Here is a 14,370-nt window from a genome sequence, read left to right on the forward strand (position 1 = left end):
ATTTTATACCCTGGATGATAATCAATATGTAGAAGCTGTCTTTATTGATTTAGATAAAACCACCAATTATGGCTATTTCGAGCAGAGCTCAATGAGATTAGATGTGATTATACTGCAATGGGGTGTGAGCCCGCCGGCAACCAGGCTGCTGCGAGGCTATGTAATCGTTACACATGACATGCAAATGGGGGGCCATCAGGAGTGCCCACTCGGTGGGCACTGTCTCCACCCTTCACAGGGCAGCGCCTCCAGGCTGGAGCACCTGGCCACGCATGCTTCCACCAACAAGCACTCAGGACCCCATGGGCCTGTCTCAGAGACAGCAGAGACAGAACGGTTCCAAAAGAAGTGACAGCCTGCATGAATCTTGTTTACTCCAGTTTCCACTGTGTCATTTACCCAGAAATCAGAGGCAGCAACAGTTCCAAGAATATATGGATTTCTGGCAGATGAGGAAGAATGTCAGGAGGCAGGGAAGCACATAGCAGGCTTTGGCTCAGGCAGATAACCTAGGCTTGGAGGTCCCTTCCCACGGTCCCCTTTTCCCAACAGTCCTGGATTCACTGTCCCCTCCTAGGAAGACTTGCCTTCATCTGGTGTGGAAGGTGCCATTATAGTCCAGTGACTAGGAAGGCGCCTGGACTTCGGAGCTAACCTCTACTTTTTAGCTAAATGGCTTTATACAAATTACTAAACATTTCTGTGTCCAATTTGTAAAATAGAGAGTAACAGAATACTTAGAACCCTACTTGAGTGCATGTCTCTGCTCTCCACGTGACTGCCCACGCAGCCTATGCCTACGTTTCTTCACCTGCAGCAGCTACACGATTTAGCATCGCATTTAGCGTGCGATGACCTTGGCCCACGAAAGGTGCTATACCTGACTATTCTTTTCTTCCTCTCAATCAGTTTCTGAGTAAATTGTCTGAGCCTTACCCATCTGGGAACACATGTCTCTGCCAGCCACTGAGGGCTTGGTGGCCCCAAAAGGTCACAATCATGATAATGACACAGCTATATTCCTCTCATTGATTCATTCACCCATTCATTAGTTCAAGAAGTATTTATTCAGCATTTACTAGGATGAGGCAGAGTTCTGTGTGCTGGAGGATAGCTCTGAGCGAAACAGATGAGGTCTCGAAACAGATGAGGTCTCGGGAGCCTGCATTCCAAGGAAGAGGGAGAGATAGTAAACATGTGTAAACAAACAAATGGAACAAGATAACTGAAGTGCTGTGGGAACAGAAAGCAGGGCTACGTGGCTGAGAGTGGCTAGTGCACGGGCACTGGGAAAAGGCTGCCGATTTGATGAGACAGTGTCACCCCAAAGAGATGACCTTGAAACTAAGCCGTGAAGGCCAAGACGGAGCGCCCTCTAGGTGGCGTTCTGGGCAGAGCGGCAGCAAGGCCACAAGGTGGGAACAGGTGGTAGGTTTAAGGAACACCGAAGCCGATCTAGAGAGTCTGTGCTAAGCCAGGGCAGGGAGTTTCCTGGAGCAAAATCTCCAGTGCCCCAGCCCCTACTGAAGTCATTAACTCCTATTTTGGGGTTCCTGCAATGACTCAGAACAATCATGACTCAACTTCTGTGTCTCTTGCGGTGACTCTTTCCAGAGTCACGCTGAATGTGGGGCCAGCCTTGTTGTTCCTGCAGCTCCTGCTATGTCGCACATTGTCACCTGTGCTGGCAGAGTTCTAGCCACTGCCCTTTCTCGTTCGTAGTCAGCAAGCTGAAAAGCAGAAACAGGGAGGCATGTCTGGGTGGCAGAAATAGTCCCCTTTCTGTGTATTGCACTCAATTGTCAGCCTAGAGAATAGTTTTGGTGGTCAGTTCCCCTGGCAGTTCTGTCTGTCTGATGATGTCTTCACTTCACTCAGGCTTCCTGAGGAACGGCACCTAGAACCCTCTCCCCAAGCCTGGAGCCCAGGCCATTTAAAAAGGGTGAAATCAGAAATCGTCCAAGATGGTACAGAAGACAGACCCTGAGCTCACCTCCTATCACAAGCACAACAAAATCACAACTATCTGCAGGAACACCATCAATGAAAAAGACTGGAACCTTCCAGAAAAAGATCTACAGCTGAAGACATGAAGTAAGAACCTCAGTTGAGATGGGGAGGAGGGGCAGACTCAGAGTACAATCAAATCCCTTCCCCCTCCTTGGGGTGAGCGACCCACAGACTGAATGATTACATTGCAGAAGTTCTCCCGCAGGAGTGAGGGTTCTGAGCCCAGGGACCCTGCACCAGGAGGACAAGCCCCCGGAGCATTTGGCTTTTAAGGCCAGTGGGGCTTAATTTCAGGAGCCCCGCAAGACTGGGGGAAATAGAGACTTCACTCTTAAAGGGTGCACACAAAATTTCACACACACCGGGACCCAGGAAAAAAAGCAGTAACTTGATAGGAGCCTGAGCCAGACCTACCTGCTGGTCTTGGAGAGTCTCCTGGAGAGGCGAGGGATGGGGGGAGCGGGGAGGAGGCTATGGCTCACCGTGGGGACACAGACTCTGGTAACAGCCATATTTGGGAGCTCCTCCTACCATGAAAGCCAGCGCTGGCAGCGCTATCAGCTCATTAGCTCCAAGGCCTGGCCCTGCCCAACAGCCTTTAGACACCAGTACGGGGATGCCTAAGGGCAAACAACTAGCTGGGCAGGGACACAGCCCCATCCATCAGCAGACAGGCTGCCCAAAGACTTCCTGAGCCCACAGCCGCCTAGATATTCCCTAGATACACCCCAGCCCTCCAGAGGACCAAGACACAGTTATGCCCACCAGCGGGCAAGCACCAGCCTCTCCTGCCAGGAAGCCTGCCTGAGCCACTAGACCAGCCTTACTCACCAGGGGGCAGATGCCAGATGCAAGAAAACTACAAGACTCGCAGCTTGTGGGCCCGGCCCTCTTACAGCAAGCCAGGCCCTGCCCTGAGACCAGACGGGCCCAGGCCCTGCCCACTGGCAGGCCAGTGCCAGCTTTGGGGCACCATGGACCCCACAGCCACTGGGCCAGGAACCACCGCCCCACATGAGCCATCTGACCCCAGCTCTGGGATCCCTGGGCCTTGAAGTCAGATTCCAGGGGCCAGCTCTGCCTGCCAGTAGTCCAGCACTAACCACAGGACCTGGCTTCACCCACCAGTGGGTGGGCAACAGACCCAGAGTGTTCTGGACCCTGATTCCACCCACCAGGGAGATACCACTAGCCCTGGGGCCCCCTAGGATTCCTCAACCAGCCGCCTCATGAGCAGGCCCCACTGAACAGCAGCCAGGAGCATTGACACAAGGCAGGACCTGGCAACCAACCAGACTAGGGCCCAACCAAGCCTACCCCAGTGCCCACACAGTCAGCCCATCACAGCAGAGGGACTCACACAGCCCTCTTAGGGGGAACCACAAGAGCATATAGCTTGGGTGACAAGAGGGGAGTGCACTGCTGAGACTCATGGGACATCTCATACAGAGGGCTACTTTTCCAAGGTCAAAAACACATAACTAACCTATCACATACAGAGAAATACAAATAGCAAATTAGACAAAATGAGGTGGCAGAAGAACATGTTCCAAATGAAGGAAGAAGATAACACCTCAGAAGAACTAAGTGAAGTGGATTTAGGCAATCTACCTGAGAAAGAGTTTAGAATAATGATTGTAAAGAGTTCAAAGAACTTGGGAGAAGAATGGATGCACAGAGCAAGAAGTCAGACGTTTTCGACAAAGAGTTAAAAAATACAAAGAACAACCAAACAGAGATGAAGAATCTAAAAACTGACATGAAAAATACACTAGAAGGAATCAACAGTAGATTAAATGATACAGAGGAATGGATCAGTGAGCTAGAAGACAGAGTAGTAGAAATCACTGATGCTGAGCAGAAAAAGGAAAAAAGAATAAAAAGAAATGAAGGCAACTTAAGAGACCTCTCAGACAACATCAAGCACACTAATATTTACATTAAAGGAGTCTCAGAAGGAGAAAAGAGAGAGAAAAGGCCTGAGAACATATTTGAAGATATAATAGCTGGAAACTTTCCTAACCTGGGAAAGAAAACAGTCACCGAAGTCCAAGAAGCACAGAGTCCCATACACAGTTAGCTCAAAGAGGAACACACCAAGCCACATGGTAAGTAAAATGACAAAAATTAAAAGATAAAGAGAGAATATTAAAAGGTGCATGGGAAAAGCAACAAATAACATACAAGGCAACTCCCATAAGGCTATCAGCTGACTTTTCAGCAGAAACTCTGCAGGCCAGAAGGGAGAGGTACAACATATTTAAAGTGGTGAAAGGGGGAAACCTACCACCAAGAATACTCTACTCAGTGAAGGTCTCCTTCAGATTGGATGGAGAAATCCAAAACTTTACAGACACAAAAAAGCTACAAGAGTTCAACACCACCAAACCAGCTTTACAACAAATGTTAAAGGAAATTCTCTAGGCCAAAAAGAAAAGGCCCCAGCTAGAAACAAGAAAATTATGAAATCACAAAGCTCACCAGTAAAGGCAAACATACAGGAAAGGTAGGAAATCATCCATACACAAGCTCATAGGGAGGCTGAAAGACATAATTACTAAAATCATCTATATTCACAACGAGCAGTTAAGGGATACACTAAACAATTAGATGTAAAATATGATATCAAAAATCACGAGCGGAGGAGAGTACAAATGCAGCATTTTTTTAAAAAATGCATTTGAAATTAAGCTATAATCAATTTAAAACAATGACATGTATATAGGGAGAATACTATACAAAAATCTATAGTGGGTATATACACGAACCAAAAACCTGTAATAGATATTCAGACACACACACAAAAGGAATCCAAACATAACACTGAGAATAGTCATCAAATCACAAGAGAACAAAAGAAGAAGGGGGTGGGGAGACCTACACAAACAACTCCAAATTAACAAAATGGCATCGAGAACATACGTATCATTAATTTCCTGAAATGTAAATGGACTAAATGCTGCAATCAAAAGACATAGAGTGGCTTAACATTTCTTGTATCCATTGCTGCCTACAAGAGACTCACCTCAGATCTAGAGACACACACAGACTGAAAGTGAGGGGATGGAAAAGGTATTCCATGCAAATGAAAATCAAAAGAAAGCCAGAGCAGCAAAACTTGTATCAGGGTGAAACCATGCTCCCTTCTGCATCACACTGCTAGTTTCCATTATAATATGAGGGTAGGACAACAGGCTATGGAATCAGGTGCACCTGGGCTCAAATCCTTTCTTGTCTGCTGATTAGATGTGTAAACTTGAGCAAGGGACACAATCTCCCTGTGCCTCACCTTCCTCATCTGTAAAATAGGGAGAAGAATAATACTTGCATCGTGGGTTATAAAGCACCAGCTTAGAGCTTGTCATATAAAGAGATACTTCATAATTTTTCCTCGTTGTTACTTCTGAGCCAAGGTGTATACCTTGACTTTCTTATTTTCATGACGGTTCCCTCCTCCCTTCCTGTGACGCTAAGATGGGATTTTTATTCCCCATGGTTTGGATGAGACTCAGCCTGAGAACTGGCCATCAGCTCAATTGCTGAGCTACATGATTCCTCCAGTGAGGATCCCCAAATGCTCTCAAGTTCTCAAGTAGAACTCTAAGCACCTGCCCAGCAGTGCCTGAATTTATAGGAGAAACACAGCCTCGTTCCTATCTCTGAGACCCTTATTACTGCAGAAAAGTTAGAGCTTAAATTACACTAGCCACTGATTTGTGCACACACCTGGATAAGCATTAAATTCACGGTGTCAGAAAACAAGCGTGGACCACCCACTGAAGGCTCCTTACTTTTTTCTACTCTTGCTTTTCATCTGTCTTTGAGTTGCCAAAGAACGTTTGTGTTAAGTCAAAAAAATAAATAAATAAATAACGCTGGCATAGTTTGCTTTTGGAAAGCGCTTCATATGAAAGCTACAAGCTTTTGGTGGGTGCTGAAAGACAGAACAATAGGAAACTCCAAGTGTGACTTCTGGCCCCATCATTTAAGGCTGAATTCTCCTCTCTGAAACACAGGGATGGTCTCCGTTGCATAATTTAGACTCCTGGCAAGCACTTAAGTCCTATTCACGTGAATAGTGGCTCCGCTTACAGCCAAGGTAGAATATGCAATAGGCTCTGTGGTGTAGTTAGAACGGGGCTGATGAGAGAGAATTTTCCTGCTAATCCTCTCTCTATTCTGATACCAGCCTGGCATTTGGGAGGCGGGAGGACAGTGGTGACGAGGACGACACAGGGCGAGCAGCGATGTGTAACAGAACGTATGCAAGTCGCATTCCCCGGATGGAAGTGAAATGGACCACATTTTACACTAAAATTTTGTGCTGCTTCTAAGCATCTTGCCAGGAGCTATTCAAAAGACAGTGAACGTATTAGGATTGAGGGTCTCCAAGACCGAGAAGAACGGGCCCAGCCAGGGATAGGTCAGCACTTCTGAGAAGATTATTTTCACTTATTGTGGCCATGTTTATATTCACGTCATTGCTGAGGCAGGAAATCAACCTTCTCTCTTTTTTAAAAAATACTGGTTTTGGTTGTTTGGCCATCAGATTATAGAATCACTGAAATTCTGTATTTTACAACTTAACTTGGTTGCAAAGATACCGAAGTACAGCATTTAAAAAAAAAATCTACTGATATTGAATTGCATGATGTCTGGGGCTTCCCAAAGTGTCCCCCCATCTTTAATGTGACACAGCCAGATCAGTGAGTCCCTCGCTAGGTGATATATATGGTCACAGAGAAAGAAAACTAGGCCCACCCATGGCTGGTTCTCTCTTCCTTCTGCTTGCTCCCTGGATGACTTCCTTCCTTTATTTATTCAGTTGCTTCAGATTTCATGCTAACAAGTAAATTCATTCCAATATTGCCATGGTTTCAGCCACCACTTATGCTAATAGCAGCCCTGCTCCCCGTTCTGATCTCCAGACGAAAGTCTTACTATCTGCTGAACACACATCTCTACTCGGTTGTCTTACAAGCACCTCACGTCTAAAGCTTAACTCATGCCCTTCCCTCCTCCTCTATCTGAATTTCTAATTGATGGGGTGCTGTCAGCACATTTTGCCCAAGCCAGGAAAACTGGAGGTAATTATTGCTTCTTCCAGCTCCCTCACTCGTCTTGTACAATTGCTTTAAGAAAACGTACTCATTCTGCCTGTGAGTATCTCTTAATTCTGTATCGTTTTCTTGTTGTCACCTTAGATCAAGTCAGTATCACGTCTTAACCTGGATCACTGTGTCAGCCTCCCATCAGTTCTCCCCGCCTCAATTCTTGTCTGATTGCAACTGATTCTATGCAAGTAGGAGTGACCTCTATAAAGCGTGATCGGGTCTGGTCATGTGACTCATGGCTAAAATCCTCTGGTGACTCTCCATGGCCCTCAGTCCAAGCTCCTTTGTTTGGCTTAAAAAAAGCCTTCCATAATCTGACACTTCCCTGCCTACATATAGCCCATCTTTCATCACCATCGGCCTTATGCCTCTCTCTCTCTCGTATCTGTGCGTGGCACTCTTGTTTCTGAAACCGCCCTCCTCTTGTCCACCTACTTCCTTCTCTTTACCCAGCATTGAGCTGGTGGACCGTCCTCAAGGGAGATTTCCACGATTCCTCTCCTCCCTGATCAGACTGTGGCCTCCGTAAAGACAGGGCCCCATGTCATTGTCACTTTGGAATCTACAGTCCCTAGCAGAGAGTCTCCCACGTGGTTCTCAATAAAAGTCCAAAGGTTGAATGAGGAGCTTGATCTCAAAGCACTACAGTCAGGTAGGCAGCCCTAAGGGCAGATCACCATCTTGCTCAGAGCCTTCACGAAAAGATAATTCCTTGTGTCCTCCTGGGTTCTCCGAGGATCCTGAAGTGGGTGGGGAATTAGATCCCCCTCAGTTACAGCCTATGAGCCAAGCAGACTCCTTTCACCCTTCTGAAAACTCTTCTGAAAATACTCAACAGCTGCAGTAGGAATGGTTGAGCTCATCTGGTGCCCAGAGTTGCACCATTAAGACGCGGCATGAACTCTTTGCATCTTACACATCTGCTTCTATAAGGGTGGGTGGAGATCTGCGTGGGGATGTGCAAGCAGGAAGAGGGGGAGGCACTGTGTTCTTCACCAACCAACAAGAAAGCAGACACTGGCAGAATTATTACTCCTAGGGACAGCATCTTTAGGGTTTTGCAGGGAAGCAGAGGATGTTCTGTTCCTGTTCTCCTTTTTTGTTTTATTTTGCTTTGTTTCATTTTGTTTTAATGAAAACCAAAAGCACCCCATATTTTACCCAACTCACAGAGCTATTCCTTGTGATACAAAAACCTACCGCACCAAACATTGCTATAACAAAACGCATTCAAGTAGCAAATTATTTTTATTTTGCCTGAGTATATAAGTTACAAAATGTTTCTTGTTTCTCCAGCAAGCGTCGTGTCAATGCTATTATCCTGCCCTGCTTCCCTGAGCCTTATATTAAATATTATCTAGCATTCACAGTGGAAAAGCGAAAACAAAAATCTGAGGTCAAACAATACCGTGCTGAAAGCCGGCACCTGGCCCGAATGCCCACGACCTCAGGGATGTTCAGTGATTCCCTTGATGTCTATATTTTTGAAAATGGTTTTGCGGATTTTTATTTGAAGTTTGAAATAACAGCAGAGAGGCAAATCTCAGAGGCACAATGTTGTCTTGGATCCCTAGTTTTTTAATATTTTCCTTCAACCCTTCAGTTGGATAAAATCATAACAAGCATCCTTTTTAAATCTAAGAGATGATCCTATTGAGCAGACCCCACAGGGGGCTGTGGGCAGGGTACACAAGAGTCATGGGCATCTCGTTAATGGAGAGCAGCTAGAAGCCCTCATGATAGATCTCAAGCCCTCCTCTTCTACTCCAAGTGGGAGGCATCACATTTGGACCATCCAATCCACGTCTCATGCCTTCTCATAACCAGAAGCACCTTCAGAGATCGTTGCTGGGCTCTCTCTGAAGTGTGGGCTGATGCTCTGGGATGCAGAGAATCTGGGTTCTTTACAGAAGCCCCTGACCTTGGTGGGGGTCCTAGGACTCATGATTCAAGGGCTTACTCACAGTGGCTGTGTAACATGAAGACAGAACCAGTTCATCCAAAGCTCCCTAGAGGGTCAACAGAATATAAAAAACAAGCCCTTCTGTCCCACAAGGCAGGGAGAAGACACTGTGTTTGGGAAGCAGCGAGGCTTTTACTAGGGTGCAAGAGATCTCCTGCGGTCAGAGTGGTTTTAACTTGATTCAGACCGGAAGTAACAGCTCCCAGCATAATGCAAATAAAAGTACCAAGGAGTCTTCTGACATGAAAATGTGGCAAGTTATCTTTCTTTTCAGAGTCGCTAAGTAGGAAAAAATACAAATTAGGTTAGAGAATGATTGGCTAAAGAGAAGAAACACCATTGGGTTTTGAAATTACATGTTTTGGAAAATAGTCAGCTGTGTCTAAAAATAATAGAGGACAAAAAGTAATGATGTCACCCTAAATCACCTTAGAGATAAAAGTAAGTAAAGATGGGGGACGGTATAGCTCAGTGGTAGAGCACGTGCTTAGAATGCACGAGGTCCTGGGTTCAATCCCCAGTACCTTCATTGAAAAAAAAACAAAAACTAAACTAATTATTTCTCCACTCCCCCCCCCCCCCAAAAAAACCTTAAGAGAGAAAAAAAGTAAAGATACTTCTGGCTGAGTGTGAAAACTGGTGAGTGTGACTATGGACTGTGTGTCTCCCTGTGAGCACGTATAAACCTTTGTCTCCCAACTAGATTGTAAATATTTCAAAGACAGAGACTGGTATCTGAGCCAAGCTGGAATCAAATAAATTCTTATTAAGATATCCTCTCCTAGTCTTTCTTTTCTTTAAAATGGTACTATTTTCCTGTTGTCTACATATTAGAAACTGACAAAATATGAACTTCTGGAGAACATAGACCACTTACTTATTCTTTCAGTTCCCCGATTCCGTAACACCCACTAAGCACATACTCAACTCCAGACTCCTCTCTCCTTCTTTCCCCCTCTCTCCCTGCCCCTCTGGTGCACCGGCACACACACACACACACACACACACACACACACAGACAGATCTTTTATAGGGAAGGCTTGGATAACTAATCAATACATTTTTATAGAAACACTTTTGAATAGTCTATGTTCATGGAAGTAATGAGAGTTCGAAGGACTCGCACCAAGAAATGGAATGGTTTGAGTTTCTGATTGTGAATTCCTACATCACAGAAAATTGTCACAAAAGTTATATTGGCTTCATTGGAATAAGAAAGGGAAATACAATCCCTGTTGGCTGTTTTTCTACCTCTAAGTGTTTCTGTGTATTTTCTTTCTTCCTTTCATACAAACAAACATGCACTGGGCACTTATTATAGATAAGATGCTGTGAGGATGACAGGTGTCCACCCTCAACGTGTCCAGGAGGAGAGCAATAAGGCAGCACAGCTGGCAGAAGGGCCGAGAGCCTCGAGACTAGAGAATGTGTCCAGGTTCTGCCACTTTCCTGCTGTGTGACCTTGGGTAAATCACTTAACAATCCTGAGCTTCAGTTTCCGGCTCTATAAAATAGGAAAAGCAGGTCCCTACAGGGTTTCCACAGGACTCCTAGAAAATCATACATGTGACTAGCAACCTGTAAAGCACATAAAATGTTAACTAAAATATGGTTTTGCAGACAATGTCATGTCTGCTGCATTCATTGAATGGTTAATATTGGAATATTGCACATCCTGGGCTCAAATTTGGCCTGAACTGTGTCTTTAAAACTTTGAAAGAGTCGCCAACATTTAAAGCTCAAATTCAGTTTCCATTTAAAAAAATGTGGAAAACCTATCAACATAGGATCCACATTATAGCACAGCAATAATGGTCCAAAATTGAGCAGAAGTACTACTTTTAGTTGGAACAGCTACCCTGTAGTTAGCCACAGTCCCCACTACTCCCTTTTGACTTAACACAAGTTACAAATCACTACAACAAAAGAGAGACAGAGGGAAGTGTGACAAAAGGCAGACGCTGGGTATTAAAGAGAGAACATGTGCCGCTGAGAACCCTAGGAGAGCTGCCTGGAGGAGGTAGTATTTGAGCCACACCTTGAAGATTATGTGGAAATGAGGGGAGAAAACAAGAATTACAGGAAGAAGAAACAGTGCAGAAGAAAGTATGGTGGCGAGTAAATGTGGCACAGGGATTAGGGAATGGTCACCACCATCTAAATTAAAAGAAAGGTCTGTGAAGGATATTCATTTATTTATCAAATATTTATCGAGAATCTACGTGTCAGGCTCTGGAGATACAGAAATGAGTAAGACAGACACTTGAACCTGCCTTCTCAGAGCTTACAGTCCAATGGGGGATACAATGAAGTTGGCCCAATTCCCGCAGCAGGCTGGAAGGACTTTATACCAACCAGGAAAGTCACAGAATCCCTTACTCTCTGAAGAACAGACTTGGAGCTCAGAGGGAGTTCAGATCATGAGTTGTAGCTATGACTCCGGTTCTGGCACTAATCTCCTGCGTGTCCATCAACCATTGACCACACTCATCCACATGGAGAGAGATAAGACCAACATCAGTTACTTCCCAGCATCTTTAGGATAGCAACAGTGGAAAATAGAAGTAAAAGTGTTTTGAAATGTACAGTAACACAAATGTTAAGTTGTTAGTGTTTTTATTTCCCTGGTCTCCCAGGATCACGTTGTAGGCAGTACTGATAACCTCACATCATAGAGACAGCAGAAATGATTGCTCAAAACTATTTGTGGCTAACGGAAGATGCAGGCAGAACGAATGTGAATGTGGGCCTTGTAACCCCCCAGACCTGAATCCTCACCATTTGCTACCTGCGTAACTTTGGACATGACATAACCTCTCTGGGCTTTTCTCACCTGTAAATGATCTCTGTAATACCTCTTTCCTTAGGCGGTCATGAGTATAAAATGGAAGAATTTACTACAGTGCCTGGGAAACAGTAATCATTCGATAAATGGAAATTAAGATGATTTTCATTATGGCTCACCTGGCTTTCCTTCAATGACAAGGAGCAGCTGGAGAACCAGGGAATCAGAGAATTAGAAGTCGCCTGAAAAAGTGTTTTTCTCTCCCTGAGAGTATGGTCCTGCACATCTCGTCCCATGACTTCCAACTCCAAAAGCTGTGACTCTACTTACATATTACCAAATTTCCTCTTAAATTTAAGTCCATTTTATCTTTTTAAAAAATGTCTCTGTAGAGTAACAGGACTAGAGAAAGAGTCAGCTGGACAAGTCCAAGACCTAGTGTGACTGATCGTCCCAGTTTGCTTGGGACTGAGGGGTCTCCCAGGACACTGGATACTGAGTACCAAAACGAGGATGGTCCTGGGAAAACAGGGTTGGTTAGTCACTCTACCTCACTTAGTGTATAATTTATATCTCTAGTTAAGCCAGAAACGCTAACATCTGTACAACACACTGCATTCTATTTCTTACTACGTACAAATACAGACAACCAGGTGTAATGAGTAACTAGAGGCAAATGCCCCGTGTAGACCAGTGTGTACATTACCACCTTCCTGCCTTAACTGAACACAGTCTTTACATCAATTCACCAGGACCCTTGATGGCATAGATACACATTGCCAGAACTCTGTTTTGGTGTTTATTATGACCTTGGAAGGAAGGTGGTCCTATCTTCCCTATATCTCTGATGCTGTCTCAGATAGTGAATTTAACAGCTCAGAGCCAAATGGTTTTCAAAGTCCATCCTCAATATCTATAGTGAGGGGCTTGTTTTTGTGTCTTATCTTATCAAATCTGTATCAGAATAAAATCATGGCACCCCTCTTACTTTGGTGACTGTGTATGAACTTTGTTTCCACTGGTTCAGGCTCAGGTTGAGTTCTGTTGATGTTTCTGCCTGACTAAAGAAATCCTCCTTTCTTGGGCTGGGTTGCTCTAAGCACTTCACTGTGTGGTCTGCAAACCAAATCATGATGGCTGAAGGCACTGAGCTCTCCGCTAAGTCTTCCTGGTCTTCCTTTCAAAATTCCTGCTTCTGTTAAGGAACATTATTTTTCATGAACTCGAAATAACCTAGGCAACCTTTCTTACTTTGGGATTTCCCTTAATTTTTTACACAGAGACAAAGTCTTGAAGTCAGTCAGGATAATGACTGGTTACAGAGGGAATGAGAAACATTCCTTCTTGAATGCCCTCAATTCCTTGGAGAATTACAGGAAACGTGCCAATAACGTCCAGTGGTCATTCAGTTTTTCCAGTAACTTGAATGACTCATAGTGGCAGAAACCTGGTCCTCAAGAAGTATTACACCATCCCCTTGTGACAAACAAGCAGAAGCTTCTCAGTGAAGTTGTGAAAACCCAACTGTCAGCATCATCAGCCACATAGTCAGGGTAATCTTGAAGAACCACCTTGATTTTTAAACCATGGGAAAATAGACCTTCAAAAAGACATGTCTAGAAGACATTATGACAGGTAACAAACAGCAAAAAATAAATTTCAACCTATATGTCATAGTATGGTTTCCTTAATATATAAAGAGCTCTTATAATTCAATAAGAAAGAAAAATAACATCCCAATAGAAAAATGGATAAAGATCACGAGCAGACTTCTTCATAGGATACACAAATGTCTAGTTAGGATTTGAAAAACAATTCAACTTCATTAAAAGCAAGTGTACAAATAAAAACAGAATATTTTCACCTCTCAGTGGGGAAAAATCAAAACTTTATAATACAGGACATCAGTAAAAAACGTGTAGGTACTTTCTCAAAATGTTTCTAAAAGTATTAAGGGTGCAACCTCTTTAAAGAGCAAAGCAAATGTTTAAAATCAGTAATAAAGCAATAGTAGAAATTTATTTTATCATGAACTTGCATTCACGGATATATCCAAGGACGTACACTGAAACATTGTCAAACAGCAAAGAGTAGGCAGATACTAAATGTTCATTAACTAGAAATTATTAAATATTATGGACTGAATATTTGTGTCCCCTCAAATTCATATGTTGAAATCCTCACCTCCAGTATGATGATAGTAGGAGGTGGGGTATTTGGGAGGTAATTTAGTCAGGAAGGGGAGGCCCTGATGAATGGGATGAATGCTCTTATAGAAAGAAACACGAGAGCTTGCTTCCTCCCCCTTTCTGCCTTCTGCTATGTGAGGATACAAGAAGAGACAGCTGTAAACAAGGAAGAGGGCCTTCTCCAAGAAACTGACCCTTCTGGCCCCCTCATCTTGGACTTTACAGCCTCTAGAACTGTGAGAAATAAATGTGGTTTAAGCCACCAAATCTATGGTGATTTGTTACAGCAGCCATAATCAAGGCAGATAC

At 44.2% G+C, this 14,370-nt stretch overlaps 1 non-coding gene across 1 annotated transcript; it reads left to right on the top strand.

Moving 5' to 3' along the window:
• Window positions 1–9,544: 9,544 nt before the first annotated feature.
• Window positions 9,545–9,616, top strand: TRNAS-AGA (transfer RNA serine (anticodon AGA)). The gene has a single exon. It is a non-coding gene; the product is annotated as a tRNA-Ser (tRNA).
• Window positions 9,617–14,370: the final 4,754 nt, after the last annotated feature.

This window comes from Camelus bactrianus, chromosome 4 (assembly GCF_048773025.1).
Source record: "Camelus bactrianus isolate YW-2024 breed Bactrian camel chromosome 4, ASM4877302v1, whole genome shotgun sequence".
NCBI classification, from domain to species: domain Eukaryota; kingdom Metazoa; phylum Chordata; class Mammalia; order Artiodactyla; family Camelidae; genus Camelus; species Camelus bactrianus.